This window comes from Bos indicus x Bos taurus, chromosome X (genome assembly GCF_003369695.1).
Source record: "Bos indicus x Bos taurus breed Angus x Brahman F1 hybrid chromosome X, Bos_hybrid_MaternalHap_v2.0, whole genome shotgun sequence".
NCBI lineage: Eukaryota > Metazoa > Chordata > Mammalia > Artiodactyla > Bovidae > Bos > Bos indicus x Bos taurus.
The window spans coordinates 136,733,248-136,754,106 of record NC_040105.1 but is presented as its reverse complement, the minus strand read 5'-3'; the positions used below and the strand labels follow the sequence as shown (position 1 = coordinate 136,754,106).

The following is a 20,859-nucleotide window of genomic DNA, read 5'->3' as shown; positions in this document are numbered from 1 at the left end:
GGCAAATGGGAATAAGGGACACTATCTGCACAAAAGGTTATAAGACAAGGCTGCTCAGCATGGAATTCTGTATTAAAAGAACTTACCAAGTGAACTTTCAATGCATTCATGCCATCTCAATAAAGCACAATCCTGTTACAACGCAGCCCACGATTATAAGGCCACAGATGTACTGTGGAGAAAATCCTGTGCCTTGAAATACAAAGGCTCAGTAAGACAAAAGCCAAAATAAAAGTTACCAGTCATGCTTCCAAACATCAGCTTTACAAAGGGATGCTGCTGTATTTAATTTGTGACTGTGACCAAGAGGAAATTCTGTGAATAGTAAATGTTTCATAAATGCTTGTCCAATTGAATTATCTAATTGGCTAATGTCAATTTTTTAATGTTTAAGGAGCATTTAGGATTATACATTGATCAGCTAGCAAGTACTTCTCATCCAAAGAAAACCAGAAGCTCATGCCATAGTTTACCAAGGTTTTCAAAAGAGGAGACAAACATTTATAAGATTGCTGTTAATTATGTTTCCACTTCTCATGAATTGTTTACTTTTATTATTTACCTGTGTCTTGAATGGTATTGAGGCAAGCCATGTAAATCCCTTTGTCAACTGCCAGAACTATAATTCTCCACAATTAATCAGTAAAAAGAGAATTAAGTGTTGCTTCTTTAGAATTAGGAAAAACCTGCTGCTGATAAATTGACTGCATTAAGAAATTAACATACCAGTAAATGATTGATCATTATAATTATTTGAATTTGCATTTCTAGAATTCTACTGAAAGAACTCAAAATCATTCTTCTAAGATATTTTAAGCCACATTCCCCTACTGGATAAAATGCACAAGAGATGTGTTACTTTTTATTATAATTAGAAGTTCAAGCATCACCCCTGGACTTTAAATAAATAAAATAATCCAATGTTTTAAAACACAAACTTCATATCAGATTATACGAGCTAAATCTTTTATCTGCCTTGACATATAAAAGAACAATTCATCAGTATGTCATGAATCATAGAGGATTATAAGTCACCCAAATATAGGGCATCTTGATTAAAAAACTGGAGAACAGACCATTTCAATAAAAATTATTAGGCAGTTGCAAGCATCTTTATACAGGTGGCCCATGAAAATTTTACTGAAGAGTAAATAAAATAGAGTAAATGCCACCCAAGAAACACCATTCTCAGTCAGAGCTAAAAGCAATTACTTGTCTTTGATGATAAATAATAAGTATTGATAACAATAACTAATAATTATGGAGAGTTAACTATGTACCAGACACTCATCCAGCGGGGTTGCCTTAATTCAATAAATATTTATCAGATGCCTAATATGTTCCAGGCAATGTTCTGAGGATTCAAAAGAAATCAAACCAGACAAAAATTTCCTGCTGTCATAGAACTTAATTCTAGTGGAGGAGATAGAAAATAAATGAGTAACATAAAATGCAGTAAAAACATAAATAAATACGCATTGAATTATTTTATCTTACAGACACATAGTAAGAATAAATATATAAAATATAAATTTTTAAAAAGCAAAATAGTATGTCAGTTGGTGATAAGAAAGATGACCATAGTAACTCACTTGGTCTCAGACAGTCTTTGTTTATACTTGCGGTTCCAGTGTTTTTTTTTTTTTTTTCCTAGTGCACTCTTTCACTTTCAAAAATGTCCCAGTTTGGACAATAAATTATACAGTCACCTAAGTGATAAGTACTATGGGAAAAAAAGCAGAAAAGGAGCATATATGGGGAAGATTTTAATTTTCAGTAGCATGGTCAGGAAATGCCCACTGAGGTGGCATTTGAGTATGGACCTGCATCAGGTGAGAGCAAACCTGGGAGTTATTAAGGGGGAGAACATTCCAGACAGAGGAATGGCAACTGCAAAGGTCCTAGGGCAGAAGAATACCTGTACTGAGAGCCATCACAGGGGCTAATGTGTTGTTAGCAGGAGGAGTAAACAAGTTAGTAGTAGGCGAGGTCACAATTGTAAAGAAAGACCACATTATGTAGACTCTGGTGTTCTGAGTGAGATGGGGAGCCACTGCAGTTTGTGAGGGCGTGGTGGGGGCATGATCTGCCTTGGGTTTTAAAATGATCATTCTGACAATTATATTGAGAATAAATGTAGGGGTACAAGGGCAGAAGCAGGGACATAGGTTAGAAAACTACTGCAAAAACCAGTATGAAAAATGAGACTGGCTTAGACTTGGATAGTCACAGAGGAAGTGAAAGAAATTCAGATTCCAAACATATTTTGAAGGTAGAGATGACAAGGACTCCTGATAAAATAGATGAGGTTAGTGACCACACCAAGGATTTTGATAAAAGGCCCTGGAAAGAGCTGTCATAAGCTGAGATAGAGAAGTCAGCTTTTGGAGGGAGGGTTAGGGGTTTGGTTTTGAAGAACATCTCAGTCAGTTTCCTCCAAAAAGCAGAACCTGAGATAAGAGATTCTGTTGCCAGGAGTGAACTTTGGGAAGTGATGCCCACACATGAATGAAGGATCAGTAATAGTGAAATAGAGGAGTAAGGAAAGTCAATCGAAGGGTGAGTTTTTGAGCTGGTCACAGCAATGGGCAACTGATGCTTACTCTTACTGGAGACGCTCCAAGGAAAAATGCCTGGAAGACCATCTGCTTGAACTTAGAAGACAGAGGCATTCACGACTGACTTCCTGTCTCTTTTAGGTCAGAGGTTGTCCTATTCTATATCAACTCTCTCATATTTCCAGGTTTACACATGCTGCAGACTGACTGAGTGGCCACAGGCATTCCACACAGAGGTAGCAGAAAAGGCAGGAGATGAGGTATTGTTAGTGACATATGCACACAGCTGGTAGCTGCAGCAACAGCTGGAATAAAAAGGTTGAATGAGAGAATGTGTGGTGGAGAACAAGAGGTGTCTGGTACAGATATGTTAAGTTTGAGATACTTATCAGCCACCCAAGTGGAGATGAAAAATAGCCAGCTGGATATACGAATCTGAATTTGATGGGAAAGTTCCAAACCAGAACTGTGAATTTTTTCCAGCATATAAACGATATTAATATCATGAGACAAAATGACAGGACCAAGGGAATAAGTGTATCAAAAAAAAGAGACAAAGTATTCAGGCCCCCCAAGATTTCATGGTTGGGAAGATGGGGAAGATCCAACAGAGAAGCATAGGATGACTCAGAAGAATATAGATATCCTGAAAACCAAGTGAACAGGAAGGAGGCGTGATCGATGATGTTAAATGCAGCTGAAAGGTCAAGATGAGAACTAAGAACTGACCACTGAATTTAGCAACGTCGAGGCCTTGGTGATCTTGACAACTGCATTTGCTAAGGACATCAAAGAATTTTAAGGCTTAGACATTAGAAGTATTGGTAACCTAAATGTTGGGCTTCGTGTAGATTATTAGTAGAGAATGAAATGATGCAACATTCAGACTTGAAAAACACCTGTCGGTAGTCTGTAGATTAATAGACCACTTTAATGAGTTGGAAGGAAGGAGAAAAGAAAAGTCAGATGGTATGAATTTCAAAAGAAGAGAGGCTGTTAAACTGAAGGCTGGAATAAATTGTTTATCAATGAGTACATTACTTCTGACTCAATTAATTCAAGTACTTAAGAGCATAATGCTAGAAAGAATAAAGTCAAGAATTTGATCTTAATTCTAGATAGCTCTTCTGATAAAGAAAGGAACACTGTCGAATGGCCGTAGTATACACTACAGTCTTGCACAGGCATACTGGCCTGATGCTAATCACAGTGGATTCCTGACATTGAAAAGCAGAAGGTGCAGGGTGTTTCCCTACATCAAAGGCATACAAATACTTCTAATGGTAGGTAAGGAGCATCATTTTCTATTATAGACCTATTTGAACATCAACTACTATAGCTGATGAATGAATTTTGTATACAGTATATTGATTAAAAACATGACCTTTAGTATCCAGCAAACATATGTTCAAGTCTCCACTGGGCCACTTATAAGATGTGTCATATTGGGAAAGGGAACTTTCTTAAGTCTCAGTTTCATCATCTGTAAACTGGGATTATAACTATGTCAAAATGTCATAGGGTTGTCTTAAAATTCATGCTTAGCACAGTGTCTGACACATAATAAACATTAGCTCTCATTATTCTTGAGAATGGGAAAACAGGAGCATTTATTTGCTGACATATAATTGTCTACTGAGTCCCACCCTGCTGTCTTTGTGAGCCTAGAAGCATTTTTCTGCAGCAGCTTTCAACTTTATTTTAAACTTGAGAACTCACCAGAGACTGATTTCTGTTTTGTTTCAGCTTTTCAGAAGTCACCTATGAAGTTAAGCCTCTTATGTGGATTAAGTCAATGGCAATATTGATTTGGGCTTTTTATGAGCTACCAATTCTAGTTATCATAACCCTTCAAGGAAGAAAGAAAAATCCCCTAGAAGATTAGAAACTCTCCCATTCTCACTCTAAGTAGACTAAATGGTAAACTAATCCAGTGGATGCTTAGTTAGGAAGGCCATCAGGATAATAAAGAGCAATATTTCCATTTATTCAAACTATAACATCAATAGAATGTGCCTCCTATATTCTACCAGCAAAGGGAAGTGTTCAGATAAATGTATTCAATTTTTAACAGTTCCTAGGAACTCCCAACATAACAGACACATTAACACGTACAGAGTTTTGAATATATATATGAGTGTGCAATGATAGTAACTGAATGAGATTGGATCATACAACTTTTCAAATGGGTTTGTGGCATGAAGGCAATGAAAGGTGATGAAGAATCCAACAGGCTAAGACTCATCTTCTATTGAAAGGTCACTAAGATCCCCATCTTTGAGGTCAATGTCATCAGCAAGTATTAGAGGTAGCACATGCTAAACTACTTTGGATAGTGTGTACAATGTAACAAAAGCCATGATGCTTCTGGTAGATTATAGCAGAATAAGACTCTGCTAATCTAATTGGTTAATATGCATGACTACAAGACTGAAAAAGATGGATGTCAGAAATTAGATTTTCAGCAATACTTTTCCTAGTAGCTCAGCTGGTAAAGAATCCACCTGCAGTACAGGAGACCTGGGTTTGATCTCTGAGTTGGGAAGATGCCCTGGAGAAGGGAACGGCTACCCACTCTAGTATTCTGGCCCTGGAGAACTCCACAGACTGTATAGTCCATAGTCCATGGGGTCGCAAAGAGTCAGACATGACTAAGCAACTTTCAGTACTCTTTCAGTTTTTAAAATTTTTATTAACTACTGTTAATCATGTTGATTTTAGCAGAGATATTCTCAGGAAGATCTGAAAACCATTCTCTGGTGTTCCACAGCAGTTTAATTAGAGATCTTACAATCACTGTGACAGAACCAAGAAGTTTTTGTTAAACCTGTTTTCACTATTGCTGTTGCTCATCCATATAGTTAAGTTACAAAGCAAATGGATGAGACTCTACAATCTTCAGCGAACTCAGACTGACTGGTGCGGCCATAGCATGCACCCTTATTCCCATTCATAAAGTTCTGCTTCATTCATTTGCATGTTATTTACAGTGACACAATTTCCTAGATCCTAAGAATGGGCAGGAAATGACTATCTGAAAATGACTGTAATTGGCATTCTGTGAGTAGAAGGCACCTGTGAAAAGATTTGACAACTGGAAATAATATTTGTGTCCCAGCAGCTTTCAGAATGATTTATGTATACAATCTCAGTTGATCCTCTATACCACAGTAAGCAAATATTATCCTCACTTTACATAAGAGAAACAAAACCTTGTAGAAGTTATCTTATGAAAAGAAAAATTATGTCTTCAGAACTTACCTATGTAGCAAAGTCTACAAGAGTAAAAAAAAAAAAAAAGACAGAGTCCCTGCCCTCAAGAAGTTCACAGTTTAGCTGGTGAAATAAACAAGTTACTAGTCAATTACAATTAAGAGTGATTGGTGCTTTGGTAGGAATATGTACTGAGTGCTACAGATCAGAGGGGCATCAAGCTGAGACTGCACAGGACCAAGACAAGCTTTCCAGAGCAGGCAGTATCCAGACAGAGGCCTGAAGGTGGAACAAGACCTCGCCAGGTGGGGAGAGGGGAAGAGCAGGTTTATAACAATACTTGGGCCATAGATGAAAGCTGCTGCAAGTGAACCCAGGGCTCTACCAGCATTTGGAATCAACAGGAAGAATTCTACCAGCTCCAAAAACCATAAAGCAATAAGGGACCACGCCAGTAGGGTTGGTAAAGTGGTATAGCTGGATGGTATACAACACAAAGGAGCACAACTTTTGTTTTATTGAGGTTTGCTGGTTTCTAACATAAGGGTTTTAGTGCTGCAGTGGGAACCGAGGTTTGTGGAGTGTGAGAAAGTAAAGAGTAGCCAAGTAGCTCTAAGAAAGTGGCTGAATGAGAAATAGTGGCCTCAGAGGAGAGTCATGTCTGAGGCAGGATGGAAGGTAAGCAGAGCTGCCTGAGAGGGCTGCAGGGGAAGGGGCGTTCAAAGTTTCATTAGTTCAATTCAGTGCATTCATTCTTTAAGGAAACAGTTACTAAGCATTTACTCTGTAATGATAGTCTGCTAAGCTATTAAGTAAAAGAGCAATTTGAATTTAAGTCACTGTTACTTCAGTATTCTTTTTCTCTTATACCATCCTGAATAATTCATCACCAAATACATCAAAACCAAGATATGCAACTTTTAAATTCAATTTATAAATATTGTTCAATGACTGGCTCACTATGTGTCAAATATTGCACTATATAAAAATGTCCAGTTACTGGTTAATGACATCTGGTTTTACTCCATAATCTTCAAGGACAGGACAAGGGGGAAAGGGTTTAAAGTTCTCTCCATGGAATTCTGGTAAAAAACGCTTAGTAGTATACATTGTCAAACACTAGAAAATGGTAGAAATTCCTTGATGCCTTCAAAAATCAATAATCAATAAATATTTATTGAATGCTTCCTCTGGAAAACAATGAGTACTGAGTTGAACTCTGGTGAGACTTAGGGTATAAAGGATGCATAATTAGAATCGCTGTGCTTACACAGGGAGGAAAAAAAATCAACACATTGCACTACCACAGAAGCTTGGTGATACAACTGAAATAGAATCAAATTTCACAAAACTCATAGAGGGCTAGGTTTAGTGTGGTCCTGCCTGAAGGCATGTTCTCTGAAGGTCCTTGGCAGCCTTGTGATTCAATTTTAAGTGCTTTGAACTTTGGTTCAGAACCTGAGTAATAAAAACTGCTTAATTGGGTTCCTTTTACAGCTTCTATTTTTTTAAGCATTATTTTAGCAGAAGTTCAAGTGTTCTACCAAGAGAATAACTTATGTTATTTGTGTTCTTTTGAAAATGTATCTTTCTGATGGCACTCCAACATCACATAAGATTACAAATCCAGGACAACAGCCCTCCACAGTATTCTTAGGAAGGCAGAATTCTAACAACGTGGGCTCCAAACTTTACATTGAAATGTACATTTCAATCTGACAATATTTAAATATGTGCAAATAAGAATTGCAAATCAACCTTCTAGATCATCCTATTAGTACAGTAGAACCACAATTAAAATTCTAAATATTAGGGAGTCTCATTTAACTGAAGTTATCTCCCTCTCCATTCACCACTGGCAGTTGGCATTGATAAACAACACAAAGTCACCTCTGAGCTTTCCATTTCTTTATTTCTACATTGAGGCCATTCTTCATTGGCTTTTGCATCCATAGTCTAGTACAATAAAACTGGAAGTAACTGATCAGAGTAACATCCTCCTCATCCACAGAAAGTCACTTACACCAATTCCCCAGCTAAATTCAACTCTACAAACTAAGGCATGGAAAAAAAGAAAACTCATATATTTTAAACAGCTTTTTGTCAATGAATTTTAGGCTAACTGTTAACTGTAAAAGGTTTTGAACTTACATTTCAATTTTATCTAAACTTGTTATTTATGGTATGGCAAAGACTAGAAACCATTCAGACAAAACATCATATACTAAAACTATCAAATACTCTTCTATGAAAAGTAAAAGAGATACATAGCAATCAAGGTGGCCAAAATTCAAATTTGAGCCTCTTACAAATTTACCTTACCAGGAGAGAAATGCTAAGTGCAACACATTTAATAAATTCATTTGTTCAATAATATTCATCAAACACCTATAATTTGTCAAATATTGTTCTATGCTCTAAAGTTAATTCCAAAAGCATGGTGGCAGAAAAGATAGCATGCTGCTGCTGCTGCTGCTAAGTCGCTTCAGTCGTGTCCGAATCTGTGCGACCCCATAGACGGCAGCCCAACAGGCTCCCCCGTCCCTGGGATTCTCCAGGCAAGAACACTGGAGTGGGTTGCCATTTCTCCTCCAATGCATGAAAGTGAAAAGTGAAAGTGAAGTCGCTCAGTCGTGTCCGACTCTTCGCGACCCCATGGACTGCAGCCTACCAGGCTTCTCCGTCCATGGGATTTTCCAGGCAAGAGTACTGGAGTGGGGTGCCATTGCCTTCTCTGAAAAGATAGCATAGCCAGCCCAATTGTGTTTTTAAGTCAAATATCTATACATCTGATAGATTTCATAGCCCATTGACCAGATATACTGACCCCACTAATCACAGTGTGGTTTGGACAGAACATGCTGACTGACAGACCTGGCAGTGGGGTGGATACAGCAGAAATCAGCTATATTGTTCTCTATATGAGACATGTGTGTGAGGGAAACAATTTAGGAACGTAGCTTGCCAGCCACTAACACTTGTCAAGCATACTTGGAGATTAGGGCATTTGGAGTGGGAAATTATGGGAAAAGTAGGAGGCATAAGTGTCCATGCATGAATTTTAGATGCTACTCCATATAGCTTCTCTTCTGTTTTTGCCTCTCCATTTTTATACATAAGTATGTCTTGTTTAAGAAAATGCAATTAATAGGAAAAAAATTAGAGAGCCATTCCATGAAAAATTAATCTACCTCATTATTTCTTTAAATTACACATATAAATTATATAAATATAAAACTATAAATTATGTTATATACATATAATAACGATCACAAAATATAATATAAACATGTGTATTTATACATAGAAAATGGATAACATTATATATTTCCTGTGACTCTTATTTTTCAACACTACAGATAACTTTTTTCCAATTAGTGAAGGTGATTTTGTACCCTATTTATTGATACACCTGATATCAATACAATATCTGAGACATTTTAGCATTCAGCCTACTTGCATGTCAATGTGATAATTTTTTAAAGTATTCTCAAAACTCTGGACTTGAACCATTACCAAGGAGACATAATTGGACTTTAGGAGTGAAACCTTGTAAATGTCTTAGTTGAGGGTAAAGAAATGAATCTTACCTTAAACCTTTAAATTCTAGGAAAGGTTTGGGTGTGTCCTTATTCAATTCTTTTTATTTTTTTGCCTGTGAGCTCATTTCTAACTTCTTCCATGATATAAAAAGACACAAAGGGTCATTTTCTCAAACAGTTAAAGACTCAGGAGTAATAAAATTAAATACTTCATATGTTACAGGAATGACTGGCACCAAAATAGCACTGCATATGGTCCAGTTTATACTGACAGGACAGCAGAATTCTCAGCTTTTAGTATAAACGGCTTCAAATGAGAAGATTTCCAAGGTTCAAGGGGATTCAAGATTTATCTTCTGTCACCTCTAGACCCTTTCAGAATTATAATGAGAAAGAAAAGTGCCAAAAATAAATAGAACTGATTTGTATATGGATGGAGCTAGTTCTGTATCACAGATGACCAAAAAAGCAGAATAACCGTTTTCTGACAGGATGATTTCCTGACAGGACATGTTGGCATTACCTCACAGTCATTCTTTTGCAGATATTTAAAACTGCTTTCGCTGTTCACATAAATATAAAGCTACATTTTGAAATGCCAATTCTGAAATCTTGTTCAAATCTTTGTAATAAAAGAGAATCAACATGTAACATGGATACTGTCTCAATCAATTCTACGGACTTTTCAAGATGCCACGGCTTCCCTTTTAGGTACTGAACCAAATCCATGCCCCTTCACTTCACTTTTTAGGTTTAGCAACTGCTTTCTTCTGTATTTCAAGAACCTCCCTTTTTCATCAATCTTCAGTAGTCTCTCTGCTTCAGCCGAGTTATCTATCATGTTTGTCATTCAAATGGTCTGACTTACCCATGCCTGGCCTTTGAGCTAACCATATAATAAATGGGCCCTAAAGAGTTAAAAAGGAAAAGAACAAAGCTTTTTTCCCCCGTTTTCACCACTCCCAGAGTATATATCTCCTTTGAGTTTGCCCTGTGGCTGAACCAATTCAAGCAGAGGAACCACATTATGTACCTAAAAAGAGGACAGTTGCTTTGTTTCCCAGGGCATAGTCATTTCTGTGACACTCAGCCAGGAAGCCAGTCTTTCACTTCTGAAATTACGTACATCCACAAAGGAAAATACATAATTCCACAGTGTAGAGAGTTATTTATGAAGAAAACTCCAGAATTATTCTTCATACTGTGCTGTAGGTTTTAATCTAGATTGAGGAAGACACATTTAAGGTTTAAGCATAGTATTAAGCAAAGTGAGCTCAGGGATAGATAGTTGAAATGGATGAATGTGCAGAGGTAAGAGATATTTTCAGACTGAGAGCAAAAGACCACGCAGCCTCAAAAGCTGCAAGGCTGAAGTGGGAAACTGACCTAGCTATTCCTGGATAAAGTGTTTCCATAAATAAGAGAGATTGGTCAAAGGTAAAAACACACTGTGTAATATGTCTACAATTAGTGATAACTATGTATTGTTTTATGAAGTTAGTTTAAGAATCTATATAGAGAATCTATACAGAGAATTTGCTGTATAGATTAAAATCTATATAGAGAATTATATAGGGCTATTATGAAATATAACCCTTCATGGGAAATAGATGGGGAAACAGTGGAAACAGTGTCACACTTTATTTTTTTGGGCTCCAAAATCACTGCAGATGGTGACTGCAGCCATGAAATTAAAAGACACTTACTCCTTGGAAGGAAAGTTATGACCAACCTAGATAGAATATTCAAAAGCAGAGACATTACTTTGCCAACAAAGGTCTGTCTAGTCAAGGCTATGGTTTTTCCAGTGGTCATGTATGGATGTGAGAGTTGGACTGTGAAGAAGGCTGAGTGCCAAAGAATTGATGCTTTAGAACTGTGGTGTTGGAGAAGACTCTTGAGAGTCCCTTGGACTGCAAGGAGATCCAACCAGTCCATTCTAAAGGAGATCAGTCCTGGGTGTTCTTTGGAAGGAATGATGCTAAAGCTGTAACTCCAGTACTTTGGCCACCTCATGCGAAGAGTTGACTCATTGGAAAAGACTGTGATGCTGGGAGGGATTGGGGGCAGGAGGAGAAGGGGACGACAGAGGATGAGATGGCTGGATGGCATCACCGACTCGATGGACGTGAGTCTGAGTGAACTCTGGGAGTTGGTGATGGACAGGGAGGCCTGGTGTGCTGCAATTCATGGGGTTGCAAAGAGTCGGACACGACTGAGCGACTGAACTGAACTGACCGAGGTGAATCTTACCATTTGATAATATCTTGGTATCTAGGAGGTGATGAATTGTGACTGATCATGGCTATCTATGTGTGTGTGTGTGTCGTTAGTCATTCAGTTGTATCTGACTTTGTGATTCCATGGACTATAGCCCAGCAGGCTCCCCTGTCCATGAGATTTCCCGGGCAGGAATACTGGAGTGGGTTGACATTTCCTCTTCCAGGGGATCTTCCCGACCCAGGGATAGGACCCTCATCTGCATTGGCAGGCTGATTCTTTATCACTGAGCCACCTGGAGAGATATGGCTACCTACACTCATAGCTTAATGATGAAGAGTAAAGGGGAGTTTTGCAGAAATGAGGACTTCTGAAGGATGCATGAAGGTGCAATTTCTATAGTGCATCACTGTAAATAGCCTTCCTCCATTTTTGCAACTATTTGGCTCCCTTCCCTTCTCTGAAGTCAGGTTCCAAACTTACATGTACAATATGTATTTTTGTACACATCAGCCTAACTTGAAATCATTTGTATGTAGAAGTGTGTTATATAAATGTCTATATAAGGAAATATCATCTCCCTTGTCAGAAACAAAATGCAGACCATCTGTGGATTTAGCACTAGGTAGAAAACTTCCCAGTTGATGATGACACAGTAAATCAAGGTGACTCAGTGCCAAGGGAAGGTGAAATTCAGGGGCTGAGCCTTCCACCTTCAAAAGCTTTTCCTTGTAGCTTCTACTTTTAGTACTAAATCGTGTAAGATCTACGCTGCATTAGCTAGGGGGAGATGAAATTCCCTTAGCAGAGAATCTTAACCTATGGTCCACGGATACAGAAGGACTTCAAGCTTCCTGAAACCCTTGACATACATGGCTGATATAGTATATACGTGCATTTTTTTTTTCTGAAAAAAGATTCAGAGCTTTGATCAGATTCTCAAAGCATTTAGTAGTCCTCTGCCCCTTTGTCCTCTACTGTGAAGAGCCATTACTCTGGGCATTAGGAGATGTTGATGGATTTTCAGAAGAACGGTATGATCTGATTTGTGTTTACAGAGATCACTGCTAACAATATGGAGGAGCGTCTGGAGTTCCCTTTTCATTAGAAGAAGAAATTATAACATATAAAGTAAATATCCTATCTCCCTCAGATATATTACAGAGTGGTGTCCCCCCAAATAAAGAATTTCCAACCTCAGTTTGGCACTCAATACTACTTGGAAATCATTTTTGCAAATGAGAACAAATATTTAAAGCATGGAGTACAGTGTGGCTATCATGTACTAGAGCTGCATCTAAGAGTGTAGATGGAAGAACATAGGCTTTAATGAGTCACGAATTTATATTTTAGCTCTGCAATTTACTCAAGCTATATACTTCTATAATACAGGGGTCATGGTGCTTATCTCCACATCACAGGGTTATAAGAAGGACTAAAGAGAAGCAATATGTGAACCCACTCAGCAGATTACTTGACATGTTGTTGTTTAGTCGGTCAGTCATGTCCAGCTCTTTGACAACCCCATTGTGCAACCTCTTGAGCAGCCCACCAAGCTCATCTGTCCATGAGATTTCCCAGGCAAGAATACTAGAGTGGGTTGCCATTCCCTTCTCCAGGGGATCTTCCCTGCCCAGGGATCGAACCTGGGTCTCCTACATTGGCAGGTGGATTCTTTACTATCTGAGCCACCAGGAAAGCCCACTTGGCATATAATGGCCAATAATATTAATTGTCATTAATATTTCTGCATCTCCATCTTCAGTCCTGCCTCACCTGAGCTGAAGATATGTATGTATACTCCATCTTGGCCAGGTTGAAAACCTCCCTTGTTACTCATATAAAGCTCTTGACTTGATGCCCACTTTCAGCAGACAGCCTTCTTTCTCCTTTATCCAAGACATGAAATTAAATGTTTGCCACTCCATTTTGGAATTTACCTCCTGTCTGAGAGGAAGCACTGAACTCTTTCAAAGCCTTTCCTTCTACCTGAGATTCTGAAATATTCTCCAATAGAGCCTTATTCCTGTCACTACATTCATTTGTACTCACTCTTCAAGTCCTTGTGATTTGGTGTCATTCTTTAAGATTATTGGAACTGTTTATCATCTTGAATGCACACTGCACAATGGAATCTTCTCGGGGATGTTTTTTAATGCCTGGGTCTCACCACTAAAAATTTGGATTTAATTGGTCCGAGGAGCAGTGTTGGCACTGGGATTTGTAAAACCCCAGGTAATTTTAATGTCCAACTAAGGTAGAGAATCTCTGGTCCAAAGCCAGCAATGATCTTCTAACGGCCTTTTTTTTTTTTTTTGCTTTTTCTCGATTTTCATTCTACTTGTTGATTCTGAAGTCTTTGACTGTTTAGTCACCTCTTCCCACTGGAAAGCCTCTCCCCTTCCCTTTGATTCTTCTCTGACATCTCAAAACCAGCCTTTATCTTCTACCCATTATTTTAAATTCATAGGTCTCTCAGGGTATTATATTTGGCATTCTTTATTTTTGACTGTACATCTTCTCACTGGATGATCTTTTCTACTCTTGCTACTTCAGGAACCACCTATCTCTAGATGATTACACACACACACACACACACACACACACACACACACACACCCAGATACCATTTCCTGGAACTCGAGATCTAAATTTGGAGCTATGTCTGCATACAGTGACAGCAGTGGGACCTAATGTCAGACTTCCTGGGTTCCAATATCCCAGTCCTATTACTTAATATCTCTGTAATACTGGGCAAGTTATTTAGCATCTCTGATTCTCACTTTACTCGTCTGTAAAATAGGGATAATAATGATCCAAACCTCACAGCATATTAGGAATATTAAATAACACAATCCATCAAAAGTACCTTACTCAGTGACTGGTGCTTAATAAATGTTAGATGTTTCACTTATAATCATCATTATCATTCCACAGGCAGAATACATGGTTCTAGACTCTCATGCTGCTGCTGCTGCTAAGTCGCTTCAGTCGTGTCCGACTCTGTGCAACCCCATGGATGGCAGCCCACCAGGCTCCCCCGTCCCTGGGATTCTCCAGGCAAGAACACTGGAGTGGGTTGCCATTTCCTTCTCCAATGCAGGAAAGTGAAAAGTGAAAGTGAAGTCGCTCAGTTGTGTCCGACTCTGTGCAACCCCACAGATGGCAGCCCACCAGGCTCCCCCGTCCCTGGGATTCTCCAGGCAAGAACACTTACATATACCACTTTTGTAACATTAATCATACAGCAGTGCTGTAGCTAGTTTATATCTGCCTTCCTAAATGTCCTCTGAATTCTTTGAGGGGAAAGATTGCTTTTTGTTCATCTGTATCTTCAGAGTTTAACTTGGCAGACTTGGCACAGATAAGCAGACCACAGATAGGAAATAGGTTTCATCTCCCTTGCCAGCTCTAATTGATTGACAATGTTTGCACAGAATAATGTGTAGATAAGGATGTGAGGCCACAGTTGGGCTCAGCAGGAAAGAGTTCCACGATTTGATTAGGGACGTTTGCTGTGCTACAGGTAGAGGGTACAGTGCATAAATGCCATGGATATTCCATAGCAGTTTTAGATACTACATAAATAACCATCTATTGATTAACTTTTCATAAACAAATGATACTAGCTGAAAGACATGAACCAGGTGAAGTTGTTGCTAAAGAACTTAGTTTTCTCTTATAGTTTAAAATTTTCGGTAGTCACTATAGATTTTTATGCTAGAAACTTGTGACAACTAGAAGCATAACATGCTTACAGCAGGAAATTCATCACAGGTAATCAAATGTGGTTGAAATTTCATTTTACAGGCCTTGCTACATTATATTACACCTGCCATCTGTATATGCCATCCCATATAAATACAGATTTGGAGACTGAATTCTTTCAAGATTTTTGTGGGAACTGTTATCCAAACTGTTTATATATAAGCCAACAATAGTTTATACTACTGATAAGTGCTTGAAATTAGAGTCAAGATGTGCTTTTCAAATCTGGGCTTCTGTCTACGCCTTGAACCCACAAGTGGCAATACTGTTTGAGCAGCTTCTGCTGTGGGCTGAAGTAGCTTATTAGTCAGGGGCAATTAGGAGGAAAATAATAATCATCTGTGCCCATTTATTTCAAGACGAACTTCATTCACCTAGCAAAGTACCTGGAACACTTGACACTAAATGAATGTTTAATGCATAAATGAGTAAATGAAAAAATGGATGGAGGGAGGGATGGTGGAGGGAGGGATGGATGGATGGTTGGAGGGATGGATGGATGGTTGGAGGGATGGATGGATGGATAGATGGGAGGATAGGTGGATGGAAGGATGACAGATTAGCTTTGCTTCCATGTAATTTTGGTAAATTCAGATTGGCAATTTTACTTTCTTTCCACCAGATGGCGATAATGTGAGATTTAGGTTTAGGTTGCAATACAGAAAGCAGAAAAACAAACAAAAACCGTATTAGGAGAAAGAGAAGCCACAAGAGAGGTTAAGAAGGAAGAAATGAAATGTTTGTGTCAGATGCAGTTCTCAAGAATCTATGATCCCGTGGGATTTTTAACAGCTCTTCTTCATACCATTTGTTATGCATGGATGACTTTCATTCATAATTACTTTTCAGTAAAGCAGCTATATTCAAAACCAATCTTACTTATTATAAAAATCATAGGGCAATTCTCATAACTAAAATTATTATCTTTGATTTATATATCCACACATTTTCATTCATTTTATAATCATTTCTTAGTTAATTGATGCCTCACTTGGAAGTGAGGCTGCTTGGGAACAACTGCTAGCCTGTGTGCCTCCAGGAAATGTACCCCAGCTATTAGACCTGCCAAAAATCATATAAAATAAGCTTGCCTAAGGCTCATTCATCCTATTAGCAAAGAATTGTGTGTAATATTAGATTAGGGTCCATCTCTTAATTAGAAAGCTTTTGGAAAATAAGAAAACTGGTTTTAAAATCCAGTGCTCTGTGTACACAGTGGGGGTGGGGATGGGTTTTTGGCAAATAAAGATAAGAATATGAAGATTTAAAATAGGATCAAGTATTTACTCTTATTAATATTTCCCCAAGCAAGTCCTGAATTGAATGACACAGTAAGTTCCCTAAAAAGTGAAAAAAAACAAGACTCAGAAATATTTCATTATAAATATTGAATATGATATAGCATATCATTTGCCCCTTACTAAAGAAAATCAGAACACAAAGGCTTTTTAAACCTCCTTGCAAAACCTTGGTCACTGAACACAAAAGAAGCTGAAAAGGATTTTAGGAAAGCAAATGAAAGGAAACTAACAATTACTGAGTTTCTAAACACTTTCACATTTATGATCACAACTGATCCTCACAACAACCTCATGATGTACATATGGGAGGCAGTGTAGCACAGTGAACAATGGAAACTTTGGAGTCATAGACTTGATTTCCAAGGCCAACTCTTACTACTTCTTGGCTGTAAAAACCAGCAAGTTATTTCTCTCCGAGCCTCAGTTACCTCATTGGTAAACTGGAGATAACATCTCATCTCATAAGGCATTCATGAGGAGTAAATTTAAGTATCCAGTAGAGCCCTGGAACACAGCAGGTACTACTCAAGTTTTCTTTTATTATTATTGCTACTTTTATTTTTTCTATTGCGATTATGGTATTGATGACAATGAAGTCAACTCTGCAGTCAACTTTATAGGCTCAGAGAGCTGAGGTAACTTGCTTAAGGCTGCACAGTTAGTGAGCTTAGAAGGCATCTAGCACAGTGTCTGATACTATAGCAGGAGCCCAGTCAAACTTATGTTAACTTTCTTCTTTCCTATCTTAAAACTCAATGATTTTCTAAGAATTTTATTCCTTAAAAATAATGAGTCAGGTCACCTCTAGCTAGTTTGATGCAAGATGCTACCATATATTTGTGAAAATCAAGAACATTTTCTTATACATAAAGGTATACATGGGCCAAAATAACACAGAGGATTCCAGACTTCACCAAAAAAAGACAACCAGGGGCCCACAATTTTGCCTGATGTAGGTTAATTCATTTATCCTCTAAAGAGACACATATGTTCCCTCCTGGGTGTCTCTAAAGATCATGAAGTCAATGACAAGAAGACTAACTTTCTAAACTCTCACTTCCTGGATCTTTATACTTGACATAAGTCAATATAGCAAATGATGGTGCTAATTAAAATAGGTCGAAAACATGTTTATTTCAGTTCATGGATGATAGATTCGGGTTTTGGTCCTTAATTTTTTTCAGGTCTCACTCTACACATTCTCCCTGGGTAATCTCATCCATCTCCAGGCATCTCCTACTATATAAGACATCAGTGAACTCAAGTCTATTTATTTCAACAGTCCAGATCTTTCCTGAAGTCTAGACATACATTAACAACTGCTTGGCAGGAAAATCCACCTGGATGTCACCCAAGCAACTTCAACCTAACATGTTCAGAAAGAAACTCATTCCCTTTCAAACCCACTCCTCCTATTTTTCTTCTCTTGGTAAATGGATCACCATCCTCCCAGTTTTCTGACTTGAAATTCAGAATAATCTTTGACTCTGTTATCTCTTTCAAACTCGACAAGTAATCAATTACTAAGGCTTATCAATTCTACCACACTAATACCTCTTGAATATGTTTCTTCACCTCTACTGATACAGCCAGAGTTTAGACATTCATCACCATCCTTAGCCTGGGATAATTCAGTGGCTTCATAGATGGTCTCCCTGCATCCAATTTCCCCCAATTGCAATCAATCTTATACACTGCTGCTTACACATCTACAATACTCTTCACTTCTCATCCTAAAAATTATAAGTCATCATGAAATTCTCTATTACTTAAAAGCTTTTTTTAAAAACTGTGTAAAGGAAAAAATGGAACTCCTAACTTGGGCATGGAAGACTTTTTGTGATCTGATGCCATTGCACCAATTTTCATGTTGAAATTTTCATCATGCTAAGTCTTTTCAGTTTTATGCTTTTGCACCTGCTAACCTACCCTCTGGGCTTCCCTGATAGCTCAGTTGGTAAAGAATCTGCCTGCAATGCAGGAGACCTGGATTCGATTCCTGGGTGGGGAAGATCTACTGGAAAAGAATCTGCCCTCTTGGAATGTCCTTTTCCTGAGTGTGTGTGTGTGTGTGTGTGTGTGTGTGTGTGTGTGTGTGTGTGTGTGTGTGTGTACAGTCACTCAGTCATGTCCAACTCTTTGTGACCCTATGGATTAGAACTCACCAGGTTCCTCTGTCCATTGGATTTCCCAGGCAAGAATACTGGAGTAGGTTGCCATTTCTTCCTCCAGGGGATCTTCCCCATCCAAGGATCAAACCTGCATCTCCGGTATTAGCAGGCTAATTCTTACCATCGTACCACCTGGGAAGCCCTCATCCTTTTCCTGGTAAACTCTTATTCAAATGTGAAAAAATTGATCAAATATCACTTTTCTATGGACCCTGATTCACCCATGTACTTCCATAGCAATTTATCTGTAAATGTACCTGCTACATTTAAGTGTAATGATTTGTCAGATGTCTATTTTCTCCACAACATTATGAGTTTCCTACAACCAGAAACTATCATGGTCATCTACATCCCAACCATCTGACTTGAAGCCTGACACATAGCAAGTGCTCAATAAAAGCTTACTGAATAATAATAGGCTATTAAAGAGAAATTAGGATGACATTTTAGAAGACAAACTTTCTCTCATCTCAAAATTTATTTTGAGCACAATGCATGCAGACAAAATCTGGCTAGGTCTTTATACTGACTCAATATAAAATCACTTATATTTTTAGAACAAACTGTCACCAGAAACGCATTCTTATTTAAATTTATAACATTATTAGGTCAAACACTCTATACACTGATTCTATAAGCTACAACTCACAATTATAAGTTCATATTCTGTAAAGACAATCTTATAGAGAAACATTGATGGTAATTACACATTGCTTAAAGCAAAATAGAGCCAAAAAAATTCCCATATGAAAATATTTCCCAATTTCCAGTTACGCAGAAGAAAAAAATTACTCATAACAAAGTTGCAGTCTTCAGCAGACTAAATAGGGAAGACTAAAATGAAGTTCTTGAAAAGACAGATATAAAACTTTTACCAAGTATGTTAAGAGCTAAAACATTAGTGCTTTTTTGCATTTCTTTTTCTTGGGGATGGTCTTGCTCCCTGTCTCCTGTACAATGTCACAAAACTCTGTCCATAGAGTGTCCCTTGGACTGCAAGGAGATCCAACCAGTCCATCCTAAAGGAAATCAGTCCTGAGTATTCATTGGAAGGACTGATGTTGAAGCTGAAACTCCAATACTTTGGTCACCTGATGTGAAGAGCTGACCCGTTTGAAAAGACTCTGATGCTGGGAAAGATTAAAGGCAGGAGAAGAAGGGGATGACAGAGGATGAGATGGTTGAATGGCGTCACCGACTCAATGGACATGAGTTTGAGTAAACTCCGGGAGTTGGTGATGGACAGGGAGGCCTGGCGTGCTGCAGTCCATGGGGTCGCAAAGAGTCAAACATGACTGAGCGACTGAACTGAACTGAAAACATTAGTAACATAGTTAATCTAAATATTTAGTGTATATCTAAATGTTGGTATGAATATCTCAAATTTTGGCTCAATTTAAAATTTTTCTACTGTAAGATTCCAATAAAGCAATTTTCATTTGTAAGAATTTGACATGATCTGTGGTGATCCCTGAGAATTTGCCTTTCTAATAAGTCAGTAGGTGATTCTGCTGCTGGTGGACCAGGGTCCATGCTTTGAGAACCACTGATCTAGATAATCAAATCATTAAAAAAAAATCTCCACACAGACTTATTGTTTTTTTTTTTTAAAGTAATCAGTGCCAACATCAGTATCTCTTTTTTTTTCCTATGAAGTGAAAATGGGGTCTAATACCACTTCTCTATCATCTGAAAAGAAATAAGGAAATCATATTTCTATCTACCTGTTGTCTACTTATTAGAAACTATCTTGTCAATCTACAATTGAGAAACTAAGGTTGTCCAAAGGATATGCCCCACACATGGCTTCCCTTTGGACTATGCTGCACAAGGTTTCAGCATTCTGTCGACAAACTTTCTGGACCTTTGCTTGGTAGTCTCCACTAACTTTTTACAGCTCTTTTTGATGCTGAAGATTTATTTGAGACTTTCGTCCTATATAGGCAATGGCTTGAAAAGCACTTAGCTGTTTACTTTTCCTCTTACTATAAATTATTTATCTTTCAATCTGTAAATGGCTATTTGTAGGATTAAGCAAATTTTGAATGCTCTGATAAGAGGATTGTTGCATGCAAACTCATGCATA

At 38.1% G+C, this 20,859-nt stretch overlaps 1 protein-coding gene across 6 annotated transcripts in view; it reads right to left on the bottom strand.

Moving 5' to 3' along the window:
* Window positions 1-20,859, bottom strand: part of TENM1 (teneurin transmembrane protein 1) — a 908,231-nt gene that overhangs the window by 619,925 nt on the left and 267,447 nt on the right. The gene's annotated exons all lie outside the window — the stretch shown is intronic.